The sequence below is a fragment of the Nannospalax galili genome, unplaced genomic scaffold, assembly GCF_000622305.1.
Source record: "Nannospalax galili isolate Female #2095 unplaced genomic scaffold, S.galili_v1.0 scaffold473, whole genome shotgun sequence".
In the NCBI taxonomy this organism is placed as follows: Eukaryota; Metazoa; Chordata; class Mammalia; order Rodentia; family Spalacidae; genus Nannospalax; species Nannospalax galili.
In genome coordinates this window covers 51,629-62,479 of record NW_008334092.1, presented here as the reverse complement: position 1 = coordinate 62,479, position 10,851 = coordinate 51,629, and the positions used below count along the sequence as shown (strand labels likewise).

General features: G+C 43.1%; 1 non-coding gene across 1 annotated transcript; it reads left to right on the top strand.

The window, feature by feature from the left end:
- The first annotated feature begins 246 nt into the window (after positions 1–246).
- LOC115069622 lies at positions 247–387 on the top strand. Its single transcript, XR_003848877.1, has one exon. It is a non-coding gene; the product is annotated as a small nucleolar RNA SNORA48 (small nucleolar RNA).
- Positions 388–10,851: the final 10,464 nt, after the last annotated feature.

Below are 10,851 nucleotides of genomic sequence, written 5' to 3'. Positions count from 1 at the left end.
TTGCTTATGAACAGAAGTTTACTGGATGAGATTATAACAGCAGCTTAGACAAGAAAGCCTTTGCAGAGACTCTAAGTCTGGGCAAGGACTCCACCTGCATGTCATCAGAGCCCCCTACTGTCACCCCAACACCCTGTGTTATAACTGTTTAATTCTAGTCTCCCTGATTACACATGACAAGTTCCTTAAAGCAGGAGTTGTGCTGGAAAAAAAATCATAGTGTATGGAGTTCCTACTCCATAAATAACCCCCTGGCAATGGGCAGCAACACCTCACTGGTGGTGGTGTTCTTTTATCAGTAAGGGGCAGAGCAGATGGTATCCTTTGTCCATCCTAGCTTGATGCCTGGCTTAGGGGGCAAAGCTGTTTCATACCTAGGGCACAGAAAGAAAGGAAAAAAGACCTCTATAAATAATTGTTAGATAACTGTTGAATAAGTAACCGCCTATCCTCATTTATTGTGAGATGTGCCAGATGAAACCAAAGCTGGTAAAAGTGGTATTTCATGGCAAGGCAAAAATGGTATGATTACCAGGAGCATAGTGTTTTCTGGTTGCTGGGGGAGCACAGACTCCCTTCCAAAGCATGACAGATGGAATCCTCAGAAGTATTCAGTCAACAATGTCCCAGAAAATGACAGATCTACCCATGTAGCATGCCTACCTGCTGACTATGAGCAGCACCCAAGGATATATGACTTTTCTAAAAGATTTTGTGTGTATGAGTGTTTTGTCTGCATGTACGTATGTGTACCACACATGTGCTTGGTGACTGAGGAGGCCAGAAAAGTGTGTCAGAGTCTCTGAAACTGGAGTTGCAGATAATCATAAGTCACCATGGGGTGCTAAGAACTGAACCAAAGTCCTCTGCAAGAGGAGCAAGTGCTCTTAACCACTGAGTCATCTCTCTAGCTCCTACATTTTAAAAGTTTTTTTTAGATTTATTTATATTTTATATGTGTGTTTTGTCTGCATATATATAAGTGCACCATGTGTGTTCGGTGTCCACAGAGACCAGAAGAGGGAGTTGCAACAATCCCCTGGAACTGGAGTTATAGATGATTGTCAGCTGTCATATAGGTGCTGGCAACTGAACCCAGGTCTTCTGGAAGAGCAAAGTGCTCTTGACCTCTGAGCTATCTCTCCAGCCCCACCTCCCACCACTTACAGTTTTTTGACAGGATCTTTTTTTTTTTTCAGTCTTTTTGAGACAGGGTCTCCCTGCAGCCCCAGCTGGCCTTGAACTCATGGAGATCCACCCGCCTCTGCCTCCAGAGTGCTGGGATTAAAGGCATGTGCCACCAAACCCAGCTGGGATCAGTTTTTAAAAAATATTTTACTTAGGGGCTGGAGAGATGGCTCAGTAGTTAAGAGCATTGACTGCTCTTGCAGAGGACCTGGGTTCAATTCCCAGAACCCACAGGGGCTGGAGAGATGGCTCAGCGGATAAGAGCACTGACTGCTCTTGCAGAGGACCTGAGTTCAATTCCCAGCACCCACATGGTGGCTACGACCCATCCTTAACTCCAGTTCCAGGGGAATCCTAAGCCCTCTTCTGACCTCCGCAGCATTGCATGACATGAGTGCACTCACACATATGCAGGCAATACACTCATACACATAAAATAAAAATAATAAATAAAATATTAAAAATTTTTATTTATCATTTTATGTGTATGGGTATATTGCCTGCATATGTGTAAGTGCACCTGTGACATGCAATGCCTCCAAAGTTAAGAAGAGGGCATCAAATCCCCTGGAATTGGAGTTACTGATGGTTGTTAGCCGCCATGTAGGTGCTGGGAATCGAACTTGGGTCCTCTGCAAGAGCAGTCAGTGCTCTTAACTGCTAAGCCATCTCTCCAGCTCCTTGACAGGATCTTGTGTATCCTAGACTGGCCTCAAACTTGCCAAGTACCTGGGAATGACCTTGATCTTTGATTGTTGTACTGGTTTGAATGAGACTGTCCCCTCTAGGCGCCAATATTTGAATATTTTATCCCCAGCTGGTGACACTGATTTTTTTTAGGGGAGGGGTTGGTTTTTGTTTCTTGTCTTTTAAAAAATATTTTATTATTTTCATTTTATGTGTATGCGTGTATTGCCTGCAAGTACGGAAGTACATCCGTATTGTACAATGCCTGAGGAGGTCAGAAGAGGGTGTCGGATCCCCTAGAACTGGAGTTACAGACAGTTGCCAGCTGCCATGTGGGTGCTGGGATCTGAACTCCGGTCTTCCGCAAGAACATTCAGTGTTCTTAACTGCTAAGCCATCTCTCCAGCCCCTGTTTTTTGTCTTTTTGAGACAGGATCTTCTTGTAGCCCCAGCTGGGGTCTGGAACTTGCTACATAGACCAGGTTAGCCTCAAATTCACAAAGATCTGCCTGCCTCTGCCTCCCAAGTGCTGGGATTAAAGGCGTGAGCCACTACATCTGGCTGGTGGCACTGTTTTGAGAGACTTTGAGAAGTGTGGCCTGCTGGAGGAAGCACACCACTGGGGGCCAGCTATGAGAGTTCTTAAGCCTTGCTAGATTTCCAGTCACTCGCTACTTTCTGTGCCTGTGTGAAGACATATTTGGCTTTCTGCTCTGGCCACTTTTGCCACCATGTCTCCCCAACCACCTCATGTCTCCCCCACCTCAAAGTCTTCCTCCTTCTATAAGTTTCCTTGGTCATGATGTCTTAGCATAGCTATGGGAAAGTAACTAATACAGACAGAAGTTGGTACCAGAGAGTGGGCTGTTGTGAAAAACCTGTGTCGGTTTTAGGAGGAATATGAAAGACTTCAGAAGTTTGGACTAGAAAAGTGGTTGAATAATGCAAGCAGAACTTAACAGACTGTTCTAATAGGAGCCTGGAAGAAAGTACTCCTGAGAACAAAGTAGTTCCAGAGAGAAATAAAGACTTAAGCAGCTTTGGGGAGGGCTAAAATATACAATCTGGGGAAGGCTAGGAAGAGTAGGCATGACCCATGCTGGGTAAAGGCTTTCCAGTGTGCATACCCTCAGGTCATATATATACCTCAGCAACCCCTCAGTTATCTCGGTAAGTAAGCTCAATAAATTCATTGAGACCCTGGTAAAACTTTAACCAAACATTGGCTTGATGCTAGAACCTTAAAACGGAATAAGCATTGCTTAGCATCCCCAGGAAAAGAAGTCTCAGAACAGATGGAAAATTTATTTTTTAATGCTCTTATGTCTCATAATAATTTTTAAAAAAAGAAAATCAGAATGTAAATGATGTTAAAAGGATATGGGAATGGAGACATTTTCTAAAATAGACAGAAAAAATGAGACAGCCTAAGCAAGTGATGAAGGTCTATGAAGGTTTGTTATGATAAAGGATGAGACAAAAATAATATCCACATAATCTTAAAATGTCTACGGTCATAGTTTAGCCAACTAGTTTAAGGAACAAAATATATATCTAGTCAAGGTTTATCTGAGAATATTCGGTTTTTTACCCAAGCCTTATCTACATAGCACATGATAATTAAAAAGCTCAAAGAACATAATATGTGTCTAGTCAAGGTTTATCAGAGAACGTTTGTTTTTTTCCCCAAGCTTTAGCTACATAGTGCATGGTAATTAAATTAAAAGTACCAGACTGGTGGAACTAACCTTCTTGGATGTTTAATAGCCATACTTTGAGGTTTATACTAATGTGGTCAGATGGACTTAAAGGACAGTTTTTGCCCCTTGCCCTCCAAAGTCAGGTTGACTAAGTGCTAGGGGACTATGGAACATCTCTCAAAATGTCCTGTAACTGTGGTGAGTCACTTGTCCTCTTGTTCAGGGAGGACATGGAGACCCCACAAGATGGACTTGAACCAGTGTCCAGTCTACAAAGAGGAGGGTCAACTCAGAGGAAACATCTCATTCACATTCATGCTTCCAAGTGAAGCCAGACATGGTCAAGCAGGACCTTTGACTTATCTTCACATAGATGGAACTGGTAAAAGAAAGGAGCCAGGAGCTCCTCCCAAGCCCACGTGACCCCTGAGGAACAGATCCTCAAATGACCTTAAGTGTAAAAATAAACTGATTTATTTGGGGCCATTGTATGGTCTTAAACACCCAAAAGGAAAGTATAACCAAAGAGTAAAATGATCAGTATATTTCTTTAAGAGTTCAATGGATTATACTTCCCAGACATTAGGCTTAAGTCCATATAAAAAGTTATTTAGACAATTATTTCTCATTGATGATATTTTCCCTAAGCAGAAAGTGCTTCTCATATGTAAGACTTCAAATTTTGGTCTGCAATACTGTAGTGCCCAAATAAATTTATCCATCACTCTAGAGTCCAGCCTTGGAAGACAAAAGAAAAATGAAGAAGAACCCAATAGAGGGATGCTTTTGGAAGCCTTTGTCAAGAAATTCCAATGGACTCTCATATGAACATTTGAAAATTGCCCTCTTCTTTTTTCTAGTACCCTGTCTCTAACTTGCAGTTACTAATTACTCTTGCCTTTACTTCTCCGTCACATCTCCAATTCACAATTCAAGGACGTTCTTTTCCCCTTAGAGATAAGAGTTATGCAATTTGGGGGTCTTTTAGATAAACCTGCTGAAGGGGTACTCCAATTGCCTCACCTTGCGTCCCTGTTCAGCATGGAAGAAACCAGAGAGGTCCACATCCTGATTCCCTATTGGCAATTTGGGTAACCACTTCAGAGGATGGTGTGATAAGAATAGGAGGTAGGAATTGGCTAGGCAGTTAGGGTAAAAAGGCCCCAAAGAAAAGTAGCCAGTTTCTTGGCTAAAAGTCAAAATGTTCTTGGGCCTCTTAGCAACATACTCCGTTCCAAAGGCCCAAAATGTCAAAAGTATTTGGGAGCTTGTATCTAATCCTTAAAAGATTTTAGGGTCACCTCTTCAGAGCGGGGAATGTTAGAGTAGCCAAAAGCCCCATTTTAAAAAAGTCAATCGCCGGGTGTGGTGGTGCATGCCTTTAATCCCAGCACTCGGGAGGCAGAGGCAGGCGGATCTCTGTGAGTTCAAGGCCAGCCTGGTCTACATAGTGAGTTCCAGGACAGCTGGGGCTGCAGGGAGACCCTGTCTCAAAAAGACCAAAAAAAAAAAAAAAAATCAATCAATCAATCCAAGAAAGAGTACATGAAGTTATCAGAAAAAAACGATGGGGAGATATGGAAGGAGTTGGAGGGGAGGGAGTGGGCATGGATTTGATCAAAATACCTCATATGCATGTATGAAATTCTCAATAAATTATTTATGTAAAATAAAAAAGACTTAAGCAGCAACTGGGATATTTTGGCAAGGCACCAGACTACAGTGGCTCCCAGCCTAAGAGCTTGCCTGAGGCTAAGTTGAAAAGTAATGGACTAATTTATTTGGCAGAGGAAATGTCAAGACAGTCTAACATAGAATTGGTGGTGTGGTTATTAATGGTGAACATTATGGAGATTTACAATGAAAAAGAGCAAGTAAGGCAGAAAGAAATGCAGAATGTACCGTTTGGATTGACCCTGTCTCAAAAAGACCAAAAAAAAAAAAAAAAGTCTTAACAAACCAAGGCAGCTTCTGAAGGAGAGTGCCCCTCAGACCCCCTCCCTGGCCTCTGAGGAAAAAGCTGCCCTCCACCTGACTCTGGAAATCCCCTCCATTGTACAAACCCTTTCCTGGTTATCTATTTATGATTTCTATGGAAATGGTCTGGGGCAGAAGAGATAGAACATTCTGCCCCAGGTAAGCTAGCCAATGGCAGTATATCTGATGCATCTGTGTATGGTTTCTACAGGAATAATCTGGGGCAGAAGATTTTGCCTGGGGCTATTTTGCCCCAGGTAAAATAGCCAATGGCTGTATAGGTAAAGTCTCTGGAAATCAGCCCTAGATTGTTCCAATCCTTTCTTGGTTATTCTGTGTATCGTTTCTATGGACATCCCCTGCTTTATGGTTCTTGTGGTTTTTCTGCTTTAAAAGCCCTGCGTTTTCATTGCTCAGGATTGAAGTACAGCTCCAGAGATTGTCTGTGTCCCTAACTGGTTGGCTCCAATAAAGCTTTCCTTTTTACTGAGACTCAGTGTCTGAGTGGTCAATTTAGGGAATTTTACAGACCCCGAACACTTCTATGATTGCATGATGTCTTCCGCACCTGAGCTATGCCACACGGACAGCTTCAGGGGCTCTGCTAGAAGATCAACATCTAGTTCTGACCTGCTGCCAAACTACTGTCCCGTTATATACCTTTCCAAGTGAATCTAATGCCAAATATGGGAGCTTGTGTGTCTGAATATTTCTAAATCTTCATTTGGGCCCAAGGAGCCCCAGGAAGGCATAGCAGTTCTGTCAACTTTTAGGGGAGTTGCAGATGCTCCACAGGGGCTATGGGTGGGGAATAAAGGATGTACAACTGTCTGGCATGTTTTTTTCTGCTTCCAAAGAAAATCCTGATTATACCATGCATATCTTCATGACAATCTATATCCATCATATGTCACCAAGGTATATACCTCAAATGGATGCCTTCTCTCAAAATACTCCACACTTAAGCTGGGCATAGTAGCACAAGCCTTTAATCCCAGCAAGCAGGAGATAGAGGCAGGTGAATCTATGTAAAATGGAGGCCAGCCTGTTCTACACAGCAAGTTCCAGGTCAGCTTGGGCTCAGGGAGACCCTGTCTCAAAAAAACAAAACCAATCTTAAACCAAATTATGGATATAAATTACCCCCATGCAATGGTTGACCTTGATGTCAACCATGACCATGACAGGATTTAAAATCACATAGGAGACACACCTCTAGGCATGGCTGTTAGGCATTTCCAGGGAGGTTTAACTGAGCAGGAGAAACCCACCTTGAATATAGATGGCACCATCCCATTGGCTGGGGTCTCAGACGAATACGAAGAAGAACGTGAGCTGAGCACAGCAGGCATTTCCCTCTGCTTACCGACTGTGCATGAAGTGTGGCCAGCTGCCTTGTGCTCCTTTTGCAAACTTTCCCTCCATGATGAACTGTGCTCCTAAACCAGGAGTCAAAATAAATCCTTTCTCCTTAAGTTGCTTCTTGTCAGGTACTTTACCACAACAATGAGAAAAGTAACTAATATGTGCACCCAAACCATAATAATCAGTGAAGAATTGATGGTAGCAACATCATCTGCCTGGAGAGTCAAACTGATGCTAACTGTCCTTCGGTGACCAAAGTTTCTTAGCAGCCACATAACAACAGGAGTACTGTCATCTTTTGAGCTCAGACCTGTTAAAAACCAACCAAACTGTTCGTGCTCCCTCTAAGCTTTTCATTTGTCTCTGAAGAAGCATCATTTTAAGAAAAGAATTCAAATTTCTACTACAATCAAAAGTCTGAGGAACATGGTTAAACACTGGACAGAGAGAGTACCAAGCAAAGACCATCAGGGAAAAGCAACTTAATAAAGTTAGACAATCACGTGACTGCACAAAAACACAGAGCAAGGTCCCCGGGCCCTTGGCAATGTGTGTAACATTGTGTTACAGGGACCTTCCATCCAGCCAACCCTCTGCCCTCTCTAACCCCCTTAAAGCTACAGTTCACAGAGATAATTCTCAATGCAAAGAGACACACAGATAAACCCACAGGTCCAAATGAAAGTGTGAGTTCAGCGGCCCCAAGGCCACTGAAGTCTTCCCGTGGCTCTCAGATTGGTACCTGCAGCCCACCTATTACCATCCTTACTGCGGAATGTGTCATAACATCCATGAGCAACAGAACACACAACCTGAACACCACAACACTCAGTTCCATAGCATGTGGCAGACCACCACGTCAGCAACTTGCTTTTGATTTTTTTTTTTTGGTCTTTTTGAGAACAGTGTCTCCATGTAGCCCTAGCTGACCTGAAACTCACTATGTAGACTAGGCTGGCCTTGAACCTCACAGAGATCCTCTTGCATCTACCTCCCTAGTGCTGGATTAAAGGCATATGCCACCATGCCCAGGATCAGCAGCTTTCTTAAGGAATATTCAAAGCCTAGTGTGACCACAAAAATACAATCAGAATGACATCCTTCAGCCAAGTGATCAGAAGTGATGATGCTCAGTCATTTTTAAAATATTTTATTTATTTATTTTAATATTTTATTATTTTTATGTGTATGCGTGTATTGCCTGCATGTAGGTAAGTGCGCCCATGTCGTGCACTGCCCACAAAGCACAGAAGAGGCTGTCAGATCCCCTGGAACTGGAGACACAGTTGTTTGCTGCCATGTGGGTTAAGAACATTAACTGTGTTCTTAACCACTGAGCCATCTTTCAGCCATTTCTTAATTATAGTTACAGCCCTTATTTACACTCATTACCAGCCCTTGAGAAGTGGGTCTCCAGCTCCCAAGGGAAATAACTTCCTCAGAATACCATTTTTGAATTCCGTTTCCAGTATGTATTTTGGTCCCCATCCATTCACTTTATCTGCGTGTGCCAGAAAGATGCTAGAATACAAATTCAATCACCAGTGGTTAGTGAATTTACTTATAAAAATATCCCTGTGGGCTGTGGGTGTGGCTTAGGGGTATAATGCTTGCTTAACTTGTGTGAGGCCCTACGTTCAATTCCTGATAACACACACACATACACACACACACACACACACACACACAAAATGTTTTAAACCATTAACACTATGAACTAAACCTTGAAGATATGGCATTATATATACTGACCAACAAATGTCAAAGTAAATTTGAAAGAGGATGAGTTCATGGTCTGACAGAACTCACTATGTAGACCAGGCTGGCCTTGAACTCACAGAGATCCACCTGCCTCTGCCTCCCAAGTGCTGGGATTAAAGGCGTGCACCACCATGCCCGGCCTTTCTTTTTTTGAGACAAGGTCTCATCATGTACTCCTGGCTGGCCTGGAACTGGCCTTGTAGACCAGGCCTTGAACTCACAGAGATCCACCTATCTCTGCCTCCTAAGACATCTAAGAGCTGGGATTAGAGGTATGTGCCACCACATCCGGCTCTTTTTTTTTTTTTTTTTTTTTTTTTTTTGAGACAGCTCCTCACCTATCCTAGACTGTTCTTGAGTTTTCTATGTAGCAGGAGCTGATCTAGAACTTCTGATCTCCCAAGTGCTGGGATTATAGACATTTTCCCACTAATCTCCTGAGTGCTGGGATTATAGATGCTTTCCCACCATACCTGGCAGAATTTCTATATTTCTATGTCATAAACCTACATGAGTCTTTGGGCAAGCTATGAACCATCTGGCCTCAGCAGCAGAAAACAAAATTAAGTTCAATGATGAAAGGCCATTTTAAAAACTCTACTTTATCATATGTCTAGATAATTCTTCCTTCTGGGGCTTCTGCTATGTGAGATGTTTTAGTGGCATCCCTTGCTTGAACCCACTGGGAGCCAGCAGCACCCCATCCCTGCCTGCAACAATCAAAAATGACTCCAGATGCTCCAGATTTCCTCTGTGGGGCAAAATCACCTCTAATTGAGAATCACTGTCTTACATTGAAATCCTTTTTTTTTTTTTTTTTTTTTTTTACTTTTTTGAAGCAGGGTCTCCCTATAGCCCCAGCTGGGAGCTCTCACTATGTAGACCAAACTGGCCTCAAACTCAGAGATCCATCTAACTCTGCCTCCCAAGTGCTGGAATTAAAGGCATGTGCCACCATGCCCAGCTTTATAATGAAATCTTTAAAGAGGTTTTTTTTTACAGAGATATGAATAGGGAACAACATAGCTTAAATAGAACATGGCTTTATCAGAGGAAACAGGCAGAGGCTGAACTGTGAGGTAGAAAGGTCATGTTAAAGCAGAAACAAATTAAAGATATAAACTATAACTCCTGTAAGATAAATCTGTGCATCCATTTAGATTTCCTTTCTGCTAATATCTCTCCTTTAATTTATTTTTAACTTTTTTTAGACAGCATCTTGCTACATGCTAAGTAGCTCTGGCTGGCCTACAACTTGCTATGTAGGAGAGGCTGGCATCAAACTGGTTGCTTCTGCCTCCTGTGGACTAGGATTACAGATGTGTGCCAATATGCCCCGCTGCAATATCCCTGTTTTACAATAACAGCTAATATTTTTGTTTCAGGCAAGAAAAGTGTTTCTGGTCCCTGATAATTCCCAGTGTGTGACTCAATCCAATCGGTTTTGTTTTGCGATACTGGGACTGAATCCAGGCCTTCACGCATGCAAGGAAAGAGCTCACTACTGAGCCACATCCCCAGCTCTATCTAGTCATTTTTCAAATGGCATGTGGTAAAAGACCAGTTTTAAAAACCTCCATTATATGGCCTGGTATCCAGCCTTCATGTGATGTGGCTCATCAGGTGGCCACATCTGAGCTGTTCCATGCTTAGTTCAAGAAGACGAAGTCACTGATCAGATGTAGGTGTCACAGCAACATCAAAGTATCATCAAAGTCTCCCTGATGGAATCAAACTAAAGCCCCCCAGGTTAAAGTGGATTCAAACCAAGTCCCCCAGACCAAAGAAGAATATTCAGAACAAGGAAGTAAGAAGTAAAATAATTCTAACTGCTGAGAAAGAGCTGACCTTTTCATACTCCGTACACAAGCCGGATATCACCCGAAACTTCCCCCCTCCTACTGCTGCCGGCCCCCTTCCCACTGCTGCCGGTTGTGGTTTGTGGTTTTTGCCTTTAAAAATCGCCTGTAAGCTGAGCTCAGGGCTGCTGTCCTCTCTCTCTCCGAGTGAGGCAGGGGCCCGTCTGCGCAAACGATTAAATCCTCTTGCTTATTGCATCTCCTGGTCTGAGGACTGAGTTATTGGGGTGCGGCCTCCCGTGGATGTTGGGTACCCCAGCCTGGGGGGGGGGGTCCTACATTTGGGGGCTCGTCGGGGATTCAGTTGCCCCCAG